The sequence below is a fragment of the Euprymna scolopes genome, unplaced genomic scaffold, assembly GCF_053919585.1.
Source record: "Euprymna scolopes isolate OS-2025 unplaced genomic scaffold, ASM5391958v1 sca7, whole genome shotgun sequence".
Classification (NCBI taxonomy): Eukaryota; Metazoa; Mollusca; class Cephalopoda; order Sepiida; family Sepiolidae; genus Euprymna; species Euprymna scolopes.
In genome coordinates, this window is record NW_027633768.1 from 527797 (window position 1) to 548254 (window position 20458).

Consider the following 20458-nt stretch of genomic DNA (forward strand, 5'->3'; position numbering starts at 1 on the left):
CAAAGTAGTAGTCAGTCTGTTTTTGGGATTGCGTTTTCTGACTCTTTCCCGAGCGAGCTGGGGTCAGAATCGGGGCTGTTAACTCCTGGAGGCAGTGCAATACCAGGCCAACCCGTGGAGAAGGGGGAGCAAGCTCCTAACCCTTGACCGAGTTCCAAAAATCAGTTTAATATCGTGATCCCTCCATGCGAGGGACCTATCAGATATTAAGCTGATAAGAACAGATACTACACTTTGATCTTAGCCAGAAGAGGCCGAGAAGCGATAAAGGGGCTCCCTCCGGGGCCGGGGTCGTCAGTGGACCGGTCCGGGCGGCAAAGGTTGCGGGCAGAGCGACAACGACCCCCCTACCCCCGGCCCCTCTCTACTAGTGGAAGCGTCGATCGCAGGCAGCGGCCAAGGAGGGCCGCCCGCCCGCCTCCGTCATCCAGCTAATGAGACCAACGAACGGTCCATCCAGCCGAGCGGACCGAACCGAAAGCGAACGAAAGCAAAGCCAGCAACAACTAAGTAAAGGGAAGTAAGGACCAACAAAGTCGTTTAGTTTAGTAGTAAGATCAAAGTAGTAGTCAGTCTGTTTTTGGGATTGCGTTTTCTGACTCTTTCCCGAGCGAGCTGGGGTCAGAATCGGGGCTGTTAACTCCTGGAGGCAGTGCAATACCAGGCCAACCCGTGGAGAAGGGGGAGCAAGCTCCTAACCCTTGACCGAGTTCCAAAAATCAGTTTAATATCGTGATCCCTCCATGCGAGGGACCTATCAGATATTAAGCTGATAAGAACAGATACTACACTTTGATCTTAGCCAGAAGAGGCCGAGAATTTATTTAGTCGTTACGGCCCCGACCTTGGCATTATCTACTGCCAAGGCCTTATTTGGGGTCCGTAACAACTTAGGCACCAGGGCCAAGTAGGGGGGGTGTGGGGAAAAAAGAAATCGGGTCTTGACTAAAGCTAACGCTAGACTTGTACTGAAAGACAAGTTCTTTATTAAAAGACTACACTAGAGAACTATCATTCTACAATTCGCCTTACATTCTTACCAGGACCTATTTAAAACAAAACTAATTCTCCCCAGCTTAACGGGATGGCAGGCGACCTTCATGCATTCTGTAATAATAAAAAAGTGTATTTACATAAACAAAACAAAAATATATGTACAAACAAAAGTATTTTTTTTTTTTTTTTTTTTTTTTTTTTTTTTTTTTTTTTTTTTTAAATAAATGGGGGTGAGATGAAGGGGAGGGGGGCAAGCTAAAATACACCCAAAAAGAAAGAAAAAGAAAACAACTTAACAAAATGCCTATGGGGGCGGATTAGTAAGGGACCCTCCCATCCTACTCTCTACTCGTTAGTGGAACGCCCACTGTCTTCCGGTCCCCTCCCCGAAGGGAAAGGTGAAAGCAAGCAGGTCGCTCCCTAGTGGGGAATGGAGGATCTACGGGACAGCAAAAACTGCTGGTGAAAAAATAACTTGTGGAGGGGGTTCGTCGGGAATGGACGGCGTCTTCCAAGATAAAAATGCATAAGGGGCAACAAAGGCCGAGGACAAAACAAACAAGTGGGAGTGGGCATCTTTGGAAGCTCTCCTAGTGCCGAATAAAAATAAATCAGGGACCGGATCGACACACATACATCCCTAGTCTAGGCCCTAATAAAGATACTCATCTTCCACTCGAAGTGGTTACCATTTCCTAACTAACCCTAGCTTCTACCCATGGACAAGAGTAAACTCTTGTTTAACAAATACATTGGGGTGGGTTCCGAGTATAGAAAACACCAACCCCAGCACCCTAGGACCAATTCTAACCAGGGGGAAGCACGAACTCGAACCTGGCTCCTCGTCGGATGCACAAACTAGTGTTGTGCACCCATCTTCTATCAAAGTCGATGCGGGGCAACCTTTCCCAATCGCATCTGATTTTCGTTTTAAGTTGGTGCTTAAAACGAACGACCAGATCCCGATCGGAAACAGACTGCCCCTCATAGACGATGTCTAGACGTGAAACCCACGTCACTAACCTAGCTACGGCTAGTATCGCTAGAAACACCAACCGTTTCTCCCTAGAAAACGGCGGGTCCACATTATCGACCACATACGCTAAATCAAGTGGCACCGACCGCTCGGGGTCGATGCGAGCCGTTACCTCCTCGACATACCTCCAGAGACTCCGCACCCCGCTGCAAAGAAAGAACGCGTGTTCCCTCGTCTCGTCCTCCTCCTCGTCATTGCAGCGGGGGCACGGGGGATAATAAAATTCTCTATCCCGGCAATCTCTGGCAAGTCGGTCGAAAAGTGGCAACGCGTCCCGGACCAGTCTCCACGTTACTGAAAATTCTGAATTATTTAAATGACTGCTGGCAGGCGCCCAACTCCACAGCGAGAGAACCTCCTCCCCCGACAGATGTAGCCGCTCCACCAGCGGATCGTTAGCGGTCCCCACCACTAGATCCCGATACAGCCTCCTCCTAGACCGCGCAAGGTCACTGGACCCCGGCAACGCCCTAAGGGCAGCCCGGCACTCGGTGAAGAAACGCGAATCCCCTGCTGGTCTTCTGCGACCTTCAGCGGCAGGGGCGGATACGAGCTGCGGAAAAGCCTGTTCCACCGCTGGTACCCAGTGCGTCTCCTCTAACAGTGTACGACTCAGGAACGCCAGTCTTTCAGCATGCTTGTGACTTTTCAAGTCCGGCATTCCCAAGCCTCCCTCGCCAAGTTTCTGCGTACAGACCTGTCTACGGACATACGGCTTTCCTCCTTTCCACAGCAGTTTAGAAAGGAGGCGCTCTAAAGCCTTACAGCGGTCCGCAGGCAGGGGAAGAACAGATAAACGGTAAAGGATCAGCGGAAACACGTAAGTGGCGCATGCCTCCGCACGACCCTTCAAGGACAACCTCCTTCGAATCCAAGACACGACCGACGATTCGACCTTCGTCTGTACCTCCGACCAATTCTTGTCCAACTGGAGATCCGGCCCGAACCACACGCCGAGGATCTTAACCGGGCCATCAGTCCAGCCGAACGCACCTGGAAGCGAGTTTACCCCGGTCCAGGCGCTCAACCGCAGGCCGACGGACTTGCTGCGATTGATCACGGCCCCTGTAACAACTTCGTACTCAGCGATCGCCTCTATCACCGCTTCGATGTCGTTACGACAAGCTGCGAAAACGGTGACGTCATCAGCGTACGCGGACACCCTGGCAAATCGGCCGCCAGGTAGAGCAATGCCGCGTAGGACTGGTCTCGCCGCCTCGTCCCTTAATTTGCGAAGGAAGGGCTCCAACGCCAGGACATAGAGCAGAGGCGACAGCGGACAGCCCTGCCGCACCGACCGAGAGACCCCAAAGGACTCCGACAACCTACCGTTGACTTGCACCACTACCGCGGGATCACGATACAGAGCAGAGACCCACTTGCGGAAGTCCGGACCAAAGCCGGCGGTTTCCACAACAGACCTCAGGAACCCATGGTCCACCCCATCGAACGCCTTGGACTGATCCAAATTGATCAGCGCGGCTTCCGTGTCGTCTTCTAAACCCTCTAAGATCAAGCGCACCAGGTGCAAGTTGTTCTGAATTGATCGACCCTTCACAGCGTAATTCTGATCCGGTTCGATCAAGTCACCGATAACAACCTGCATCCGGTTTGCAAGAACGCGAGCCAAAATCTTCACGTCTGCGTTAAGCAGAGTGATCGGCCTGTAATCGTCTAGATTCCCCCCTCCAGGTTGGTTCCCCTTCTTCAGAAGCGTGACCACTCCCTTGGTAACCTGTCTCGGGATCGAACCCGTGACAAACCAGTGGTTAAACACGCCCGTCAGAAGGGGCACAAACATGGGCGACAGCCTCAAGAACAATTCATAGGGCAAACCATCAAGTCCCGGAGATTTGTTGAGGCCTACCTGCTTCAACGCAGTAATGACCTCACGCTCCGTAACCATCCCCTCGCAGCTAGCCGCTCGGTCCGCAGTAAGGCGGGGCGAGCCAGCCAAATAGCCGCCAAACTCCTGGCCGCGGAGTCTGGGTAGTTGGGTGAATCGCTCCTCCAGATGTTGTCGAAACCCGTTGCAGATCTCCCGCGCCGACACGAGAGAGCGCCCTTCCAGGTCTTTCACTTCCCGAATGTACCCATCCGAGCCACGTCTTAAAGCAGCCCCACGCTCAACAGCGTCAACGTTCGCGGCTTCGTTGGAGACTCTTTTTAACCTAGCTCTAACTACCTGACCTGTGTATCGCTCGCTAGCCAAGCGACTCAGGTCCTCCTTTACTAGAGCTAGTTCTAGGGAATCCCCCCCTGCCACCGCCCGGGTCAGTCTATCGTCTAAGTGCCTTTTGGTCCGAGCCCTAACTAACGCGAGGCTTTGGCTATATTGGACACAAAAGCGCCTAATGGTGACCTTAAGCTTAACCCACCAGCTACTCCCGGTAACCGCCCCCACTAACTCCCTCTGGATTAGTGTTGTCAGCCGCTCCCGGAAGTCTTCCGACTCCAACAAGGAGGCGTTCAACTTCCAGTAGCCAGCCAACCTAGGCCTATTACCTAACTTCAAACGGGCCAACACGAGTTTGTGGTCCGAATGACCTAGCCAGTGGAACGTGGGACAAGATAGAAAATCTACGTCGCCCCTTCTAATTAACATCCTGTCCAAGTATGTACTTGGACTGGAGGCCGCACTAGTATGCCACGTCCACATCTCCCTCCCGGGGTGATCCAGACGGAACCTATCGACCAGATCGCACGAGGCCATCAGGTCAGACAGGCTGCTTTCACACCAACCCGACCCTCTAACCCCCCCGACCTTATCTATGCTGGGGTCCAGGACGGCATTCCAGTCCCCCATTAAGACTACCCGCTCCGGACCCGAAGAGAGAAACACCTCCACCCGCCGAAAAAAGGAAACCCTCTCGCTGGGGATGTTAGGTGCATAAACTGCCACTATCCGGAACACGCCGCTTTTAACGGCAACATCGACCACGACCAGCCTCCCATGAGCGTCGGCGTGGATAACGGTAACCGTCGCAGACAGGGTGCGACTTACTAGAACAGAAACCCCACTGCTACGGAGATTGCCGTATGCTGAGTAAACGTCAAAGTCGTTGACCAGCACACTGCAATCCCCGGGCCCAACAAAGTGGGTCTCCTGTAACGCAGCTATATCTACCTCAAGGGCCACGAGATCCCTCAGCACGCGAGCAGCTTTGCTTCGAGATCTCATGCCCCTCGCATTCAAACTAGCCAGGTTCAAGCCCGTGGCCATGCTTCCCTACCTAGTAAAATTCGTCAACTAGGGGTCTGAAGTCCTCGGGGGACAGGACGTCAAAGGCTTGGCCAAGACTGCCCGAGAGCAGGTCGGACGTAAGCCGTCCGTCTCTAGCCAGGCCCCCAACGTCCAGAGGAAACGTAATTTTTAGAGCCCTATACAGGGAGGGGTGAACATAAATAGGGACCCGCCCCTCACATTTCTTGGCTATTTGCCCAAGTGATGGGTGCTCCCCGTCAAAGATTTTTTGCCCCCCGAAGGCTGTCTTGCTCTCTTCCAGCATTCTCCACAAGGCCTTCGCTCGCCCTCCCCTATTTGGCCGGACGAACGTGATGAGCTGAGGAGCATCCGGGAAATTTCTGGGATCAGCGACCTCCTTCTCGTCTACCTTTGTGAGGTTTTCGAGGGCCTTTAGGTGTTTTCTTTGCCTCCCGTTGAGGTCGCTGACCGTCTCCTCTATCCGGACTTCACACATCTTCTCCCCCGGCCAGAAAGGAAGTTTTCTGGTCTTTACTTCTCTGGGGGCTGCTGACTTTTCACTCGTCTGCTTCACAGTTGGCTCCTCAGCCTCCATGGGTGTCTCAGGAACTTCGCCCGGCTCCTTTTCCTCTTGAGGCGTGTTGAATAGGGGAGGGGTGGCCTGGACATCCTCTTCGGGGGCTGTTGGCGGATGCTCAGGGTCTTCTTCAGCTTTTTTCTCCCTTTTTGTTCCTTTTTTGGTGGTTTCTCCTCCTTCTTCATTTTCTGACTCGGAGGAGCTGACCCTGAGTTTGCGCTTGGCCGACACCGCCGCTCCTCTGGGTGTTGTTGTGGGAGCGGCCACCACTGCTGATTTCTTGGTTTTCCTGGACACTACCTTGCTCCAGGTGTCGGCCTTGTTCCCTTCCGCCGTCTTTTCCTCGTCCGGCTTCTGTCCAAGTTTCTCTTTTTCTGCTTCTATCCTTCTGGGACAGAAGCGGGACACGTGGCCAGGTTTTTGGCAGAACCAGCAGTGCGGTCTTCTACCTTCCACCAGGACAAGCATGGTCCATCCTTCACATGTCAGCTGGGAGGGAATTTTTTCTATCTCCTTCCTGTCCACCCTCATTTCCACTTTGATTTCCCCCATCCGGATTCCTCGGGGGCCAATCACCGGCTGCACGTTCTCCACTTCCCCATATTGGGCCATCGTGGCGCCCATCTGGTCCTCTGAGATGAAGCTGGGCACTCCCTTGACCGTCACCGCTGCTCTCCTCTTTGACTTGTATTCCGGCCTCAGTCGATAACCCTTCCAGGTGAGATCTCCTTTTGACAACCTCTCTGCATCCTCTCTCGTCGGCAAAAGGATATCCCACATGGCAAAAAATCTTCGAACAATGTACTGGGCCGGAATCCGCAGCTCTCCTAATATCTCCACCATCTTCTCCTGGGGGATCCTGGTGAGGCCCTTCCCCTTCTCGTCGAAGGTGAGGAAGGCAATTGACCGCTCTTGGATGGCCTCCTGGATTCCTGGTACCACCTTCATCGTACTGCCTGCCGTGTAGTCCTTGAAATTGTTTTCCAGGAGGTCTTTGTAGTATTGTGGGGTCTTCTTCTTGCCTCCTGGAGTTGCAGTTTTCGGCTTTTCGCCAGACCAGGCCGTTGTCCCTTCCTTTTGTGCAGCCGGAATTGGGGAATCGTCCTTTGTGAGGGCTGGCCACTCCTCTGCACTGGCTGGAACTGCTGCCGTCGCTGACGCCCTCCCTGACCCCGGGGAGCACCCATCTACCACTATTACTTCTTCCGACCTCGTTCTCCTCAAACCCTCCATCGATAGCTTTTGAGGGCTACTCTTTTCAGACTGGCTTCCTTTTTGGGCTCCCTCGTCCGGGATCCACCAACGTTTCACCGGCCGTCTTCTGCTCTTCCGGGCCGCCTCCCACGTCGCTGGCTCCTCGTCCCCTTGAGATTTCTTCATGGAGCTTCTCCACACCTCGGCCACCTGTTCCCTCGTTATGGCCCTTGCTACCGCTACGGTTGGGGAAACCTCTACCATTGCGACGTTAGGGCTATCCACACCCGGACCTACTACCTCGTTGGGGGAGCCCCGCGGGGCGATACCTCCGGCGACCATCATGCTACCAGCGGCAGCTACTGCGGCACTCGAACTGGGGTTACCTTTACGGGTGGCAACCCCCGACACGCGTCTCGAACTGGGGGCAGCGACCCCCGCGACCGATCTCGACCCTTCCGAACATTGTCCAGTGGCCTCAGCCACTGGACTGGGGGCAGCGACCCCCGCTCTCGATCCGGACACCGAACTTGGGGTGGCGACCCCGGGAACCCTTCTCGAACTGGGGGTGCCTTGCGGGATGGCACCCCCCCGACCCGTCTCGGACACTACACCTGGGGCGTCCCCCAAGGTGGCAGGAGCAGAGGCCTGCTCCATCTAAGTGAAGGCCCGGAGCCCAACTAGTGCCCGCCGATTCGGAAACCAAGGGACCTTCGCCTAAAAAGGCACGTCGGTATCCCTTGGCCCTGCCGGCTGCTTAAGCTCTAGCTAGACCCCGGACTATCTGTAAAAAATAGAAAACAACAGTTAACAAAAAACAAAACAAAAATTCAACAAGTTCTCAAGGAGGTCCAATCCCCAAAGAAGGGGCTGGTCCTCGCAAGAGCAAGACGCCAAAAGAGGCCAAAAAGAAAAAAGACTTTTGACCAAAGGCCAAAAGCTCCCAACTCGTCAACTAATAGCAGACCAGAGCAAGCACTGAAGAACAGATACTACACTTTGATCTTAGCCAGAAGAGGCCGAGAAGCGATAAAGGGGCTCCCTCCGGGGCCGGGGTCGTCAGTGGACCGGTCCGGGCGGCAAAGGTTGCGGGCAGAGCGACAACGACCCCCCTACCCCCGGCCCCTCTCTACTAGTGGAAGCGTCGATCGCAGGCAGCGGCCAAGGAGGGCCGCCCGCCCGCCTCCGTCATCCAGCTAATGAGACCAACGAACGGTCCATCCAGCCGAGCGGACCGAACCGAAAGCGAACGAAAGCAAAGCCAGCAACAACTAAGTAAAGGGAAGTAAGGACCAACAAAGTCGTTTAGTTTAGTAGTAAGATCAAAGTAGTAGTCAGTCTGTTTTTGGGATTGCGTTTTCTGACTCTTTCCCGAGCGAGCTGGGGTCAGAATCGGGGCTGTTAACTCCTGGAGGCAGTGCAATACCAGGCCAACCCGTGGAGAAGGGGGAGCAAGCTCCTAACCCTTGACCGAGTTCCAAAAATCAGTTTAATATCGTGATCCCTCCATGCGAGGGACCTATCAGATATTAAGCTGATAAGAACAGATACTACACTTTGATCTTAGCCAGAAGAGGCCGAGAAGCGATAAAGGGGCTCCCTCCGGGGCCGGGGTCGTCAGTGGACCGGTCCGGGCGGCAAAGGTTGCGGGCAGAGCGACAACGACCCCCCTACCCCCGGCCCCTCTCTACTAGTGGAAGCGTCGATCGCAGGCAGCGGCCAAGGAGGGCCGCCCGCCCGCCTCCGTCATCCAGCTAATGAGACCAACGAACGGTCCATCCAGCCGAGCGGACCGAACCGAAAGCGAACGAAAGCAAAGCCAGCAACAACTAAGTAAAGGGAAGTAAGGACCAACAAAGTCGTTTAGTTTAGTAGTAAGATCAAAGTAGTAGTCAGTCTGTTTTTGGGATTGCGTTTTCTGACTCTTTCCCGAGCGAGCTGGGGTCAGAATCGGGGCTGTTAACTCCTGGAGGCAGTGCAATACCAGGCCAACCCGTGGAGAAGGGGGAGCAAGCTCCTAACCCTTGACCGAGTTCCAAAAATCAGTTTAATATCGTGATCCCTCCATGCGAGGGACCTATCAGATATTAAGCTGATAAGAACAGATACTACACTTTGATCTTAGCCAGAAGAGGCCGAGAAGCGATAAAGGGGCTCCCTCCGGGGCCGGGGTCGTCAGTGGACCGGTCCGGGCGGCAAAGGTTGCGGGCAGAGCGACAACGACCCCCCTACCCCCGGCCCCTCTCTACTAGTGGAAGCGTCGATCGCAGGCAGCGGCCAAGGAGGGCCGCCCGCCCGCCTCCGTCATCCAGCTAATGAGACCAACGAACGGTCCATCCAGCCGAGCGGACCGAACCGAAAGCGAACGAAAGCAAAGCCAGCAACAACTAAGTAAAGGGAAGTAAGGACCAACAAAGTCGTTTAGTTTAGTAGTAAGATCAAAGTAGTAGTCAGTCTGTTTTTGGGATTGCGTTTTCTGACTCTTTCCCGAGCGAGCTGGGGTCAGAATCGGGGCTGTTAACTCCTGGAGGCAGTGCAATACCAGGCCAACCCGTGGAGAAGGGGGAGCAAGCTCCTAACCCTTGACCGAGTTCCAAAAATCAGTTTAATATCGTGATCCCTCCATGCGAGGGACCTATCAGATATTAAGCTGATAAGAACAGATACTACACTTTGATCTTAGCCAGAAGAGGCCGAGAAGCGATAAAGGGGCTCCCTCCGGGGCCGGGGTCGTCAGTGGACCGGTCCGGGCGGCAAAGGTTGCGGGCAGAGCGACAACGACCCCCCTACCCCCGGCCCCTCTCTACTAGTGGAAGCGTCGATCGCAGGCAGCGGCCAAGGAGGGCCGCCCGCCCGCCTCCGTCATCCAGCTAATGAGACCAACGAACGGTCCATCCAGCCGAGCGGACCGAACCGAAAGCGAACGAAAGCAAAGCCAGCAACAACTAAGTAAAGGGAAGTAAGGACCAACAAAGTCGTTTAGTTTAGTAGTAAGATCAAAGTAGTAGTCAGTCTGTTTTTGGGATTGCGTTTTCTGACTCTTTCCCGAGCGAGCTGGGGTCAGAATCGGGGCTGTTAACTCCTGGAGGCAGTGCAATACCAGGCCAACCCGTGGAGAAGGGGGAGCAAGCTCCTAACCCTTGACCGAGTTCCAAAAATCAGTTTAATATCGTGATCCCTCCATGCGAGGGACCTATCAGATATTAAGCTGATAAGAACAGATACTACACTTTGATCTTAGCCAGAAGAGGCCGAGAAGCGATAAAGGGGCTCCCTCCGGGGCCGGGGTCGTCAGTGGACCGGTCCGGGCGGCAAAGGTTGCGGGCAGAGCGACAACGACCCCCCTACCCCCGGCCCCTCTCTACTAGTGGAAGCGTCGATCGCAGGCAGCGGCCAAGGAGGGCCGCCCGCCCGCCTCCGTCATCCAGCTAATGAGACCAACGAACGGTCCATCCAGCCGAGCGGACCGAACCGAAAGCGAACGAAAGCAAAGCCAGCAACAACTAAGTAAAGGGAAGTAAGGACCAACAAAGTCGTTTAGTTTAGTAGTAAGATCAAAGTAGTAGTCAGTCTGTTTTTGGGATTGCGTTTTCTGACTCTTTCCCGAGCGAGCTGGGGTCAGAATCGGGGCTGTTAACTCCTGGAGGCAGTGCAATACCAGGCCAACCCGTGGAGAAGGGGGAGCAAGCTCCTAACCCTTGACCGAGTTCCAAAAATCAGTTTAATATCGTGATCCCTCCATGCGAGGGACCTATCAGATATTAAGCTGATAAGAACAGATACTACACTTTGATCTTAGCCAGAAGAGGCCGAGAAGCGATAAAGGGGCTCCCTCCGGGGCCGGGGTCGTCAGTGGACCGGTCCGGGCGGCAAAGGTTGCGGGCAGAGCGACAACGACCCCCCTACCCCCGGCCCCTCTCTACTAGTGGAAGCGTCGATCGCAGGCAGCGGCCAAGGAGGGCCGCCCGCCCGCCTCCGTCATCCAGCTAATGAGACCAACGAACGGTCCATCCAGCCGAGCGGACCGAACCGAAAGCGAACGAAAGCAAAGCCAGCAACAACTAAGTAAAGGGAAGTAAGGACCAACAAAGTCGTTTAGTTTAGTAGTAAGATCAAAGTAGTAGTCAGTCTGTTTTTGGGATTGCGTTTTCTGACTCTTTCCCGAGCGAGCTGGGGTCAGAATCGGGGCTGTTAACTCCTGGAGGCAGTGCAATACCAGGCCAACCCGTGGAGAAGGGGGAGCAAGCTCCTAACCCTTGACCGAGTTCCAAAAATCAGTTTAATATCGTGATCCCTCCATGCGAGGGACCTATCAGATATTAAGCTGATAAGAACAGATACTACACTTTGATCTTAGCCAGAAGAGGCCGAGAAGCGATAAAGGGGCTCCCTCCGGGGCCGGGGTCGTCAGTGGACCGGTCCGGGCGGCAAAGGTTGCGGGCAGAGCGACAACGACCCCCCTACCCCCGGCCCCTCTCTACTAGTGGAAGCGTCGATCGCAGGCAGCGGCCAAGGAGGGCCGCCCGCCCGCCTCCGTCATCCAGCTAATGAGACCAACGAACGGTCCATCCAGCCGAGCGGACCGAACCGAAAGCGAACGAAAGCAAAGCCAGCAACAACTAAGTAAAGGGAAGTAAGGACCAACAAAGTCGTTTAGTTTAGTAGTAAGATCAAAGTAGTAGTCAGTCTGTTTTTGGGATTGCGTTTTCTGACTCTTTCCCGAGCGAGCTGGGGTCAGAATCGGGGCTGTTAACTCCTGGAGGCAGTGCAATACCAGGCCAACCCGTGGAGAAGGGGGAGCAAGCTCCTAACCCTTGACCGAGTTCCAAAAATCAGTTTAATATCGTGATCCCTCCATGCGAGGGACCTATCAGATATTAAGCTGATAAGAACAGATACTACACTTTGATCTTAGCCAGAAGAGGCCGAGAAGCGATAAAGGGGCTCCCTCCGGGGCCGGGGTCGTCAGTGGACCGGTCCGGGCGGCAAAGGTTGCGGGCAGAGCGACAACGACCCCCCTACCCCCGGCCCCTCTCTACTAGTGGAAGCGTCGATCGCAGGCAGCGGCCAAGGAGGGCCGCCCGCCCGCCTCCGTCATCCAGCTAATGAGACCAACGAACGGTCCATCCAGCCGAGCGGACCGAACCGAAAGCGAACGAAAGCAAAGCCAGCAACAACTAAGTAAAGGGAAGTAAGGACCAACAAAGTCGTTTAGTTTAGTAGTAAGATCAAAGTAGTAGTCAGTCTGTTTTTGGGATTGCGTTTTCTGACTCTTTCCCGAGCGAGCTGGGGTCAGAATCGGGGCTGTTAACTCCTGGAGGCAGTGCAATACCAGGCCAACCCGTGGAGAAGGGGGAGCAAGCTCCTAACCCTTGACCGAGTTCCAAAAATCAGTTTAATATCGTGATCCCTCCATGCGAGGGACCTATCAGATATTAAGCTGATAAGAACAGATACTACACTTTGATCTTAGCCAGAAGAGGCCGAGAAGCGATAAAGGGGCTCCCTCCGGGGCCGGGGTCGTCAGTGGACCGGTCCGGGCGGCAAAGGTTGCGGGCAGAGCGACAACGACCCCCCTACCCCCGGCCCCTCTCTACTAGTGGAAGCGTCGATCGCAGGCAGCGGCCAAGGAGGGCCGCCCGCCCGCCTCCGTCATCCAGCTAATGAGACCAACGAACGGTCCATCCAGCCGAGCGGACCGAACCGAAAGCGAACGAAAGCAAAGCCAGCAACAACTAAGTAAAGGGAAGTAAGGACCAACAAAGTCGTTTAGTTTAGTAGTAAGATCAAAGTAGTAGTCAGTCTGTTTTTGGGATTGCGTTTTCTGACTCTTTCCCGAGCGAGCTGGGGTCAGAATCGGGGCTGTTAACTCCTGGAGGCAGTGCAATACCAGGCCAACCCGTGGAGAAGGGGGAGCAAGCTCCTAACCCTTGACCGAGTTCCAAAAATCAGTTTAATATCGTGATCCCTCCATGCGAGGGACCTATCAGATATTAAGCTGATAAGAACAGATACTACACTTTGATCTTAGCCAGAAGAGGCCGAGAAGCGATAAAGGGGCTCCCTCCGGGGCCGGGGTCGTCAGTGGACCGGTCCGGGCGGCAAAGGTTGCGGGCAGAGCGACAACGACCCCCCTACCCCCGGCCCCTCTCTACTAGTGGAAGCGTCGATCGCAGGCAGCGGCCAAGGAGGGCCGCCCGCCCGCCTCCGTCATCCAGCTAATGAGACCAACGAACGGTCCATCCAGCCGAGCGGACCGAACCGAAAGCGAACGAAAGCAAAGCCAGCAACAACTAAGTAAAGGGAAGTAAGGACCAACAAAGTCGTTTAGTTTAGTAGTAAGATCAAAGTAGTAGTCAGTCTGTTTTTGGGATTGCGTTTTCTGACTCTTTCCCGAGCGAGCTGGGGTCAGAATCGGGGCTGTTAACTCCTGGAGGCAGTGCAATACCAGGCCAACCCGTGGAGAAGGGGGAGCAAGCTCCTAACCCTTGACCGAGTTCCAAAAATCAGTTTAATATCGTGATCCCTCCATGCGAGGGACCTATCAGATATTAAGCTGATAAGAACAGATACTACACTTTGATCTTAGCCAGAAGAGGCCGAGAAGCGATAAAGGGGCTCCCTCCGGGGCCGGGGTCGTCAGTGGACCGGTCCGGGCGGCAAAGGTTGCGGGCAGAGCGACAACGACCCCCCTACCCCCGGCCCCTCTCTACTAGTGGAAGCGTCGATCGCAGGCAGCGGCCAAGGAGGGCCGCCCGCCCGCCTCCGTCATCCAGCTAATGAGACCAACGAACGGTCCATCCAGCCGAGCGGACCGAACCGAAAGCGAACGAAAGCAAAGCCAGCAACAACTAAGTAAAGGGAAGTAAGGACCAACAAAGTCGTTTAGTTTAGTAGTAAGATCAAAGTAGTAGTCAGTCTGTTTTTGGGATTGCGTTTTCTGACTCTTTCCCGAGCGAGCTGGGGTCAGAATCGGGGCTGTTAACTCCTGGAGGCAGTGCAATACCAGGCCAACCCGTGGAGAAGGGGGAGCAAGCTCCTAACCCTTGACCGAGTTCCAAAAATCAGTTTAATATCGTGATCCCTCCATGCGAGGGACCTATCAGATATTAAGCTGATAAGAACAGATACTACACTTTGATCTTAGCCAGAAGAGGCCGAGAAGCGATAAAGGGGCTCCCTCCGGGGCCGGGGTCGTCAGTGGACCGGTCCGGGCGGCAAAGGTTGCGGGCAGAGCGACAACGACCCCCCTACCCCCGGCCCCTCTCTACTAGTGGAAGCGTCGATCGCAGGCAGCGGCCAAGGAGGGCCGCCCGCCCGCCTCCGTCATCCAGCTAATGAGACCAACGAACGGTCCATCCAGCCGAGCGGACCGAACCGAAAGCGAACGAAAGCAAAGCCAGCAACAACTAAGTAAAGGGAAGTAAGGACCAACAAAGTCGTTTAGTTTAGTAGTAAGATCAAAGTAGTAGTCAGTCTGTTTTTGGGATTGCGTTTTCTGACTCTTTCCCGAGCGAGCTGGGGTCAGAATCGGGGCTGTTAACTCCTGGAGGCAGTGCAATACCAGGCCAACCCGTGGAGAAGGGGGAGCAAGCTCCTAACCCTTGACCGAGTTCCAAAAATCAGTTTAATATCGTGATCCCTCCATGCGAGGGACCTATCAGATATTAAGCTGATAAGAACAGATACTACACTTTGATCTTAGCCAGAAGAGGCCGAGAAGCGATAAAGGGGCTCCCTCCGGGGCCGGGGTCGTCAGTGGACCGGTCCGGGCGGCAAAGGTTGCGGGCAGAGCGACAACGACCCCCCTACCCCCGGCCCCTCTCTACTAGTGGAAGCGTCGATCGCAGGCAGCGGCCAAGGAGGGCCGCCCGCCCGCCTCCGTCATCCAGCTAATGAGACCAACGAACGGTCCATCCAGCCGAGCGGACCGAACCGAAAGCGAACGAAAGCAAAGCCAGCAACAACTAAGTAAAGGGAAGTAAGGACCAACAAAGTCGTTTAGTTTAGTAGTAAGATCAAAGTAGTAGTCAGTCTGTTTTTGGGATTGCGTTTTCTGACTCTTTCCCGAGCGAGCTGGGGTCAGAATCGGGGCTGTTAACTCCTGGAGGCAGTGCAATACCAGGCCAACCCGTGGAGAAGGGGGAGCAAGCTCCTAACCCTTGACCGAGTTCCAAAAATCAGTTTAATATCGTGATCCCTCCATGCGAGGGACCTATCAGATATTAAGCTGATAAGAACAGATACTACACTTTGATCTTAGCCAGAAGAGGCCGAGAAGCGATAAAGGGGCTCCCTCCGGGGCCGGGGTCGTCAGTGGACCGGTCCGGGCGGCAAAGGTTGCGGGCAGAGCGACAACGACCCCCCTACCCCCGGCCCCTCTCTACTAGTGGAAGCGTCGATCGCAGGCAGCGGCCAAGGAGGGCCGCCCGCCCGCCTCCGTCATCCAGCTAATGAGACCAACGAACGGTCCATCCAGCCGAGCGGACCGAACCGAAAGCGAACGAAAGCAAAGCCAGCAACAACTAAGTAAAGGGAAGTAAGGACCAACAAAGTCGTTTAGTTTAGTAGTAAGATCAAAGTAGTAGTCAGTCTGTTTTTGGGATTGCGTTTTCTGACTCTTTCCCGAGCGAGCTGGGGTCAGAATCGGGGCTGTTAACTCCTGGAGGCAGTGCAATACCAGGCCAACCCGTGGAGAAGGGGGAGCAAGCTCCTAACCCTTGACCGAGTTCCAAAAATCAGTTTAATATCGTGATCCCTCCATGCGAGGGACCTATCAGATATTAAGCTGATAAGAACAGATACTACACTTTGATCTTAGCCAGAAGAGGCCGAGAAGCGATAAAGGGGCTCCCTCCGGGGCCGGGGTCGTCAGTGGACCGGTCCGGGCGGCAAAGGTTGCGGGCAGAGCGACAACGACCCCCCTACCCCCGGCCCCTCTCTACTAGTGGAAGCGTCGATCGCAGGCAGCGGCCAAGGAGGGCCGCCCGCCCGCCTCCGTCATCCAGCTAATGAGACCAACGAACGGTCCATCCAGCCGAGCGGACCGAACCGAAAGCGAACGAAAGCAAAGCCAGCAACAACTAAGTAAAGGGAAGTAAGGACCAACAAAGTCGTTTAGTTTAGTAGTAAGATCAAAGTAGTAGTCAGTCTGTTTTTGGGATTGCGTTTTCTGACTCTTTCCCGAGCGAGCTGGGGTCAGAATCGGGGCTGTTAACTCCTGGAGGCAGTGCAATACCAGGCCAACCCGTGGAGAAGGGGGAGCAAGCTCCTAACCCTTGACCGAGTTCCAAAAATCAGTTTAATATCGTGATCCCTCCATGCGAGGGACCTATCAGATATTAAGCTGATAAGAACAGATACTACACTTTGATCTTAGCCAGAAGAGGCCGAGAAGCGATAAAGGGGCTCCCTCCGGGGCCGGGGTCGTCAGTGGACCGGTCCGGGCGGCAAAGGTTGCGGGCAGAGCGACAACGACCCCCCTACCCCCGGCCCCTCTCTACTAGTGGAAGCGTCGATCGCAGGCAGCGGCCAAGGAGGGCCGCCCGCCCGCCTCCGTCATCCAGCTAATGAGACCAACGAACGGTCCATCCAGCCGAGCGGACCGAACCGAAAGCGAACGAAAGCAAAGCCAGCAACAACTAAGTAAAGGGAAGTAAGGACCAACAAAGTCGTTTAGTTTAGTAGTAAGATCAAAGTAGTAGTCAGTCTGTTTTTGGGATTGCGTTTTCTGACTCTTTCCCGAGCGAGCTGGGGTCAGAATCGGGGCTGTTAACTCCTGGAGGCAGTGCAATACCAGGCCAACCCGTGGAGAAGGGGGAGCAAGCTCCTAACCCTTGACCGAGTTCCAAAAATCAGTTTAATATCGTGATCCCTCCATGCGAGGGACCTATCAGATATTAAGCTGATAAGAACAGATACTACACTTTGATCTTAGCCAGAAGAGGCCGAGAAGCGATAAAGGGGCTCCCTCCGGGGCCGGGGTCGTCAGTGGACCGGTCCGGGCGGCAAAGGTTGCGGGCAGAGCGACAACGACCCCCCTACCCCCGGCCCCTCTCTACTAGTGGAAGCGTCGATCGCAGGCAGCGGCCAAGGAGGGCCGCCCGCCCGCCTCCGTCATCCAGCTAATGAGACCAACGAACGGTCCATCCAGCCGAGCGGACCGAACCGAAAGCGAACGAAAGCAAAGCCAGCAACAACTAAGTAAAGGGAAGTAAGGACCAACAAAGTCGTTTAGTTTAGTAGTAAGATCAAAGTAGTAGTCAGTCTGTTTTTGGGATTGCGTTTTCTGACTCTTTCCCGAGCGAGCTGGGGTCAGAATCGGGGCTGTTAACTCCTGGAGGCAGTGCAATACCAGGCCAACCCGTGGAGAAGGGGGAGCAAGCTCCTAACCCTTGACCGAGTTCCAAAAATCAGTTTAATATCGTGATCCCTCCATGCGAGGGACCTATCAGATATTAAGCTGATAAGAACAGATACTACACTTTGATCTTAGCCAGAAGAGGCCGAGAAGCGATGGTATTTAGTCGTATCGGCCCCGGACTTGGCATTATCTACTACCAAGCCCTCATTTGGGGTCCGATACAACTTAGGCACAAAGGCCAGTAAGGGGGGAAGTGGGGAAGAAAACGGGACTTTACTAAATTTGCTAGCTAAACTTGCGTTGAAAAGCAAGTATTTTATTTAGAAAAACCCTACACTAGATCTCTATCATAACTCATCCGCCTACATTCTTACCAGGACCTACTTAAAATAGACAGCTCCCCAGCTTATCGGGATGGCGGGCGACATTCGTACTGTGAAAAAGAAAAACATTTATTTTACAAAAAACAAAACAAAATAATATTTACAAACTTAGGTATTTTTTTTTTTTTTTTTTTTTTTTTTTTTTTTTTTTTTTTTTTTTTTTTTTTTTTTTTTTTTTTTTTTTAATGGGGGTGAGATGATGGGGAGGGGGGCAAACTAAAATACACCCAAAAAGAAAGAAAAAGAAAACAACTTAATAAAATGCCTATGGGGGCGGGTTAGTAAGGGGACCCTCCCTACCTAACGGCTGGTCTGTCGTATGAAACGCCCACTGTCTTCCGGTCCACTTCCCCCGGGGGGAAAGGGTGAAAGCAAGCAGGTCGTTTCCTAGGGGGGAGTGGAGGAACTAGGGATTTGTAAGAAAAATGAATTAGGGTCGGGGTTAACAGGGATGGATGGCGTCTTCCAAGATAATGTACGTAAGGGGTAAAAACAGGCCGAGGACAAAATAAAACTGGTGGACTTTGGGCATCTTTGGAAGCTCTCCTAGTGCCAATCTAACAAAAAACAAAGATCTACAGGGGACAGGATCAAACTCACATTCACCCTAGTCTAGGCCCTAAATAAAGCACATGCTTTCCACTCTAGGTGGTTACTCCGCCTAACTAGCAAACCTACTTCTACCCATGATTACGGGGTAAACCCCGTATTAACATATGAGGGGCTGGGTTCCGAGTGCACGACAATCGAAACTTCAGCACCTCCAGACGAATACTACTAGGGTGGAAACACAAGCTCATACCTAGCTCCTCGTCGGATGCACAAACTAGTGTTGTGCACCCATCTCCTATCAAAGTCGATGCGGGGCAACCTTTTCCAATCACATCTGATTTTTATTTTAAGTTGGTGCTTAAAATAAAGGACCAGATCCTGATCGGAAACAGATCGCCCCTCATAGACAATGTTCAGACGTGTAACCCACGTCACTAATCTAGCTACAGCCAGTATCGCCAGAAACACCGCCCGTTTCTCCCTGATAAACGGCGGGTCCACATTGTCAACCACGTACGCCAAATCAAGTGGCACCGACCGCTCGGGGTCGATGCGGGCCGTTACCCCTTCGACATACCTCCAGAGACTCCGTACCCCGCTGCAAAGAAAGAACGCGTGTTCACGCGTCTCGTCCTCGTTCTCATCGTTGCAGCGTGGGCACGGGGGATAATAATACTCGCGATCCCTAAAATCCCTGGCAAGTCGGTCGAAGAGAGGCAACGCATCCCGGACTAGCCTCCACGTTATCGAGAACTCTGCATTATTTATGTAGCTACTGGCAGGCGCCCAACTCCAAAGCGAGAGAACTTCCCCCCTCGACAGATGTAGCCGCTCCACCAGCGGGTCGTTTGCGGTACCCTCCACTAAATCCTCATATAGCCTCCACCTAGGCCGTGCAAGGTCACTGGACCCCGGCAATGCCCTAAGGGCGGCTCGGCATTCGGTCAGGAAGCGCCCTTCCCCCGCTGGTCGACGGCGACCTTCGGCGGCGGGGTCGGTTAACAGCCGTGGGAAAGCGTGCTCCACGGCTGGTACCCAGGGTGCCTCCTCTATCAGTGTCCGACTTAGGAACGCCAGTCTTTCTGCGTTTTGATGGCTGCGCAGATCAGGCATCCCCAAGCCTCCCTCGCTAAGCTTCTGCGTACAGACCTGTCTACGGACATACGGCTTTCCTCCCTTCCAGAGCAGTCGGAAAAGGAGTCGCTCTAAAGCCTTACAGCGGTCCGCAGGCAGGGGAAGAACAGATAACCGGTAAAGGATCAACGGAAACACGTAAGTGGCGCATGCTTCCGCACGACCCTTCAAGGACAATCTCCTTCGAATCCAAGTTCCGACAGCGGACTCGACCTTCGTCTGTACCTCCGACCAATTTCTGTCCAGCTGGAGATCCGGCCCGAACCACACACCGAGGATCTTAACCGGGCCATCAGTCCAGCCGAACGCACCTGGAAGCGAGTTTACCCCGGTCCAGGCGCTCAACCGCAGACCGACGGACTTGCTGCGATTGATTACGGCCCCTGTGACAACTTCGTACTCAGCGATCGCCTCTATCACCGCTTCGATGTCGTTACGACTGGCTGCGAAAACGGTGACGTCATCGGCGTACGCGGACACCCTGGCAACTCGGCCGCCAGGTAGAGCAATGCCGCGTAGGACTGGTCTCGCCGCCTCGTCCCTTAATTTGCGAAGGAAGGGCTCCAACGCCAGGACATAGAGCAGAGGCGACAGCGGACAGCCCTGCCGCACCGACCGGGAGACCCCAAAGGACTCCGACAACCTACCATTGACTTGCACCACCACCGCGGGGTCACGATACAGGGCGGAGATCCACTTGCGGAAGTCCGGACCAAAGCCGGCGGCCTCCACAACAGCCCTCAGGAACCCATGGTCCACCCTATCGAACGCCTTGGACTGATCTAAATTGATCAGCGCGGCTTCCGTGTCGTCTTCTAACCCCTCTATTATCGAGCGAACCAGGTGCAGATTGTTTTGAATTGTTCGACCCTTCACAGCGTAGTTCTGATCCGGTTCGACCAACTCGTCGATAACGACCTGCAGACGGTTCGCAAGAATACGGGCCAAAATCTTAAAATCTGCGTTAAGCAGAGTTATGGGCCTATAATCGTCTAAGTTCCCCCCTCCATGTTGGTTT

General features: G+C 54.2%; 20 non-coding genes across 20 annotated transcripts; all 20 read right to left on the reverse strand.

The window, feature by feature from the left end:
* Positions 1-65: 65 nt before the first annotated feature.
* Positions 66-266, reverse strand: LOC145275362 (U2 spliceosomal RNA). Its single transcript, XR_013867197.1, has one exon. It is a non-coding gene; the product is annotated as a U2 spliceosomal RNA (small nuclear RNA).
* A 357-nt stretch (positions 267-623) lies between these two features.
* Positions 624-824, reverse strand: LOC145275508 (U2 spliceosomal RNA). Its single transcript, XR_013867330.1, has one exon. It is a non-coding gene; the product is annotated as a U2 spliceosomal RNA (small nuclear RNA).
* Positions 825-7849: 7025 nt separating this feature from the next.
* LOC145275545 (U2 spliceosomal RNA) lies at positions 7850-8039 on the reverse strand. The gene has a single exon (XR_013867348.1). It is a non-coding gene; the product is annotated as a U2 spliceosomal RNA (small nuclear RNA).
* Positions 8040-8396: 357 nt separating this feature from the next.
* On the reverse strand, positions 8397-8597 carry LOC145275363 (U2 spliceosomal RNA). Its single transcript, XR_013867198.1, has one exon. It is a non-coding gene; the product is annotated as a U2 spliceosomal RNA (small nuclear RNA).
* A 357-nt stretch (positions 8598-8954) lies between these two features.
* Positions 8955-9155, reverse strand: LOC145275364 (U2 spliceosomal RNA). The gene has a single exon (XR_013867199.1). It is a non-coding gene; the product is annotated as a U2 spliceosomal RNA (small nuclear RNA).
* Positions 9156-9512: 357 nt separating this feature from the next.
* On the reverse strand, positions 9513-9713 carry LOC145275365 (U2 spliceosomal RNA). The gene has a single exon (XR_013867200.1). It is a non-coding gene; the product is annotated as a U2 spliceosomal RNA (small nuclear RNA).
* A 357-nt stretch (positions 9714-10070) lies between these two features.
* LOC145275367 (U2 spliceosomal RNA) lies at positions 10071-10271 on the reverse strand. Its single transcript, XR_013867201.1, has one exon. It is a non-coding gene; the product is annotated as a U2 spliceosomal RNA (small nuclear RNA).
* A 357-nt stretch (positions 10272-10628) lies between these two features.
* On the reverse strand, positions 10629-10829 carry LOC145275368 (U2 spliceosomal RNA). Its single transcript, XR_013867202.1, has one exon. It is a non-coding gene; the product is annotated as a U2 spliceosomal RNA (small nuclear RNA).
* A 357-nt stretch (positions 10830-11186) lies between these two features.
* LOC145275369 (U2 spliceosomal RNA) lies at positions 11187-11387 on the reverse strand. Its single transcript, XR_013867203.1, has one exon. It is a non-coding gene; the product is annotated as a U2 spliceosomal RNA (small nuclear RNA).
* Positions 11388-11744: 357 nt separating this feature from the next.
* LOC145275370 (U2 spliceosomal RNA) lies at positions 11745-11945 on the reverse strand. The gene has a single exon (XR_013867204.1). It is a non-coding gene; the product is annotated as a U2 spliceosomal RNA (small nuclear RNA).
* Positions 11946-12302: 357 nt separating this feature from the next.
* LOC145275372 (U2 spliceosomal RNA) lies at positions 12303-12503 on the reverse strand. Its single transcript, XR_013867206.1, has one exon. It is a non-coding gene; the product is annotated as a U2 spliceosomal RNA (small nuclear RNA).
* A 357-nt stretch (positions 12504-12860) lies between these two features.
* On the reverse strand, positions 12861-13061 carry LOC145275373 (U2 spliceosomal RNA). Its single transcript, XR_013867207.1, has one exon. It is a non-coding gene; the product is annotated as a U2 spliceosomal RNA (small nuclear RNA).
* Positions 13062-13418: 357 nt separating this feature from the next.
* LOC145275374 (U2 spliceosomal RNA) lies at positions 13419-13619 on the reverse strand. The gene has a single exon (XR_013867208.1). It is a non-coding gene; the product is annotated as a U2 spliceosomal RNA (small nuclear RNA).
* Positions 13620-13976: 357 nt separating this feature from the next.
* On the reverse strand, positions 13977-14177 carry LOC145275375 (U2 spliceosomal RNA). Its single transcript, XR_013867209.1, has one exon. It is a non-coding gene; the product is annotated as a U2 spliceosomal RNA (small nuclear RNA).
* A 357-nt stretch (positions 14178-14534) lies between these two features.
* LOC145275376 (U2 spliceosomal RNA) lies at positions 14535-14735 on the reverse strand. Its single transcript, XR_013867210.1, has one exon. It is a non-coding gene; the product is annotated as a U2 spliceosomal RNA (small nuclear RNA).
* Positions 14736-15092: 357 nt separating this feature from the next.
* LOC145275378 (U2 spliceosomal RNA) lies at positions 15093-15293 on the reverse strand. Its single transcript, XR_013867211.1, has one exon. It is a non-coding gene; the product is annotated as a U2 spliceosomal RNA (small nuclear RNA).
* Positions 15294-15650: 357 nt separating this feature from the next.
* LOC145275379 (U2 spliceosomal RNA) lies at positions 15651-15851 on the reverse strand. Its single transcript, XR_013867212.1, has one exon. It is a non-coding gene; the product is annotated as a U2 spliceosomal RNA (small nuclear RNA).
* A 357-nt stretch (positions 15852-16208) lies between these two features.
* On the reverse strand, positions 16209-16409 carry LOC145275380 (U2 spliceosomal RNA). Its single transcript, XR_013867213.1, has one exon. It is a non-coding gene; the product is annotated as a U2 spliceosomal RNA (small nuclear RNA).
* A 357-nt stretch (positions 16410-16766) lies between these two features.
* On the reverse strand, positions 16767-16967 carry LOC145275381 (U2 spliceosomal RNA). Its single transcript, XR_013867214.1, has one exon. It is a non-coding gene; the product is annotated as a U2 spliceosomal RNA (small nuclear RNA).
* A 357-nt stretch (positions 16968-17324) lies between these two features.
* On the reverse strand, positions 17325-17525 carry LOC145275382 (U2 spliceosomal RNA). Its single transcript, XR_013867215.1, has one exon. It is a non-coding gene; the product is annotated as a U2 spliceosomal RNA (small nuclear RNA).
* Between the last annotated feature and the right edge of the window lie 2933 nt (positions 17526-20458).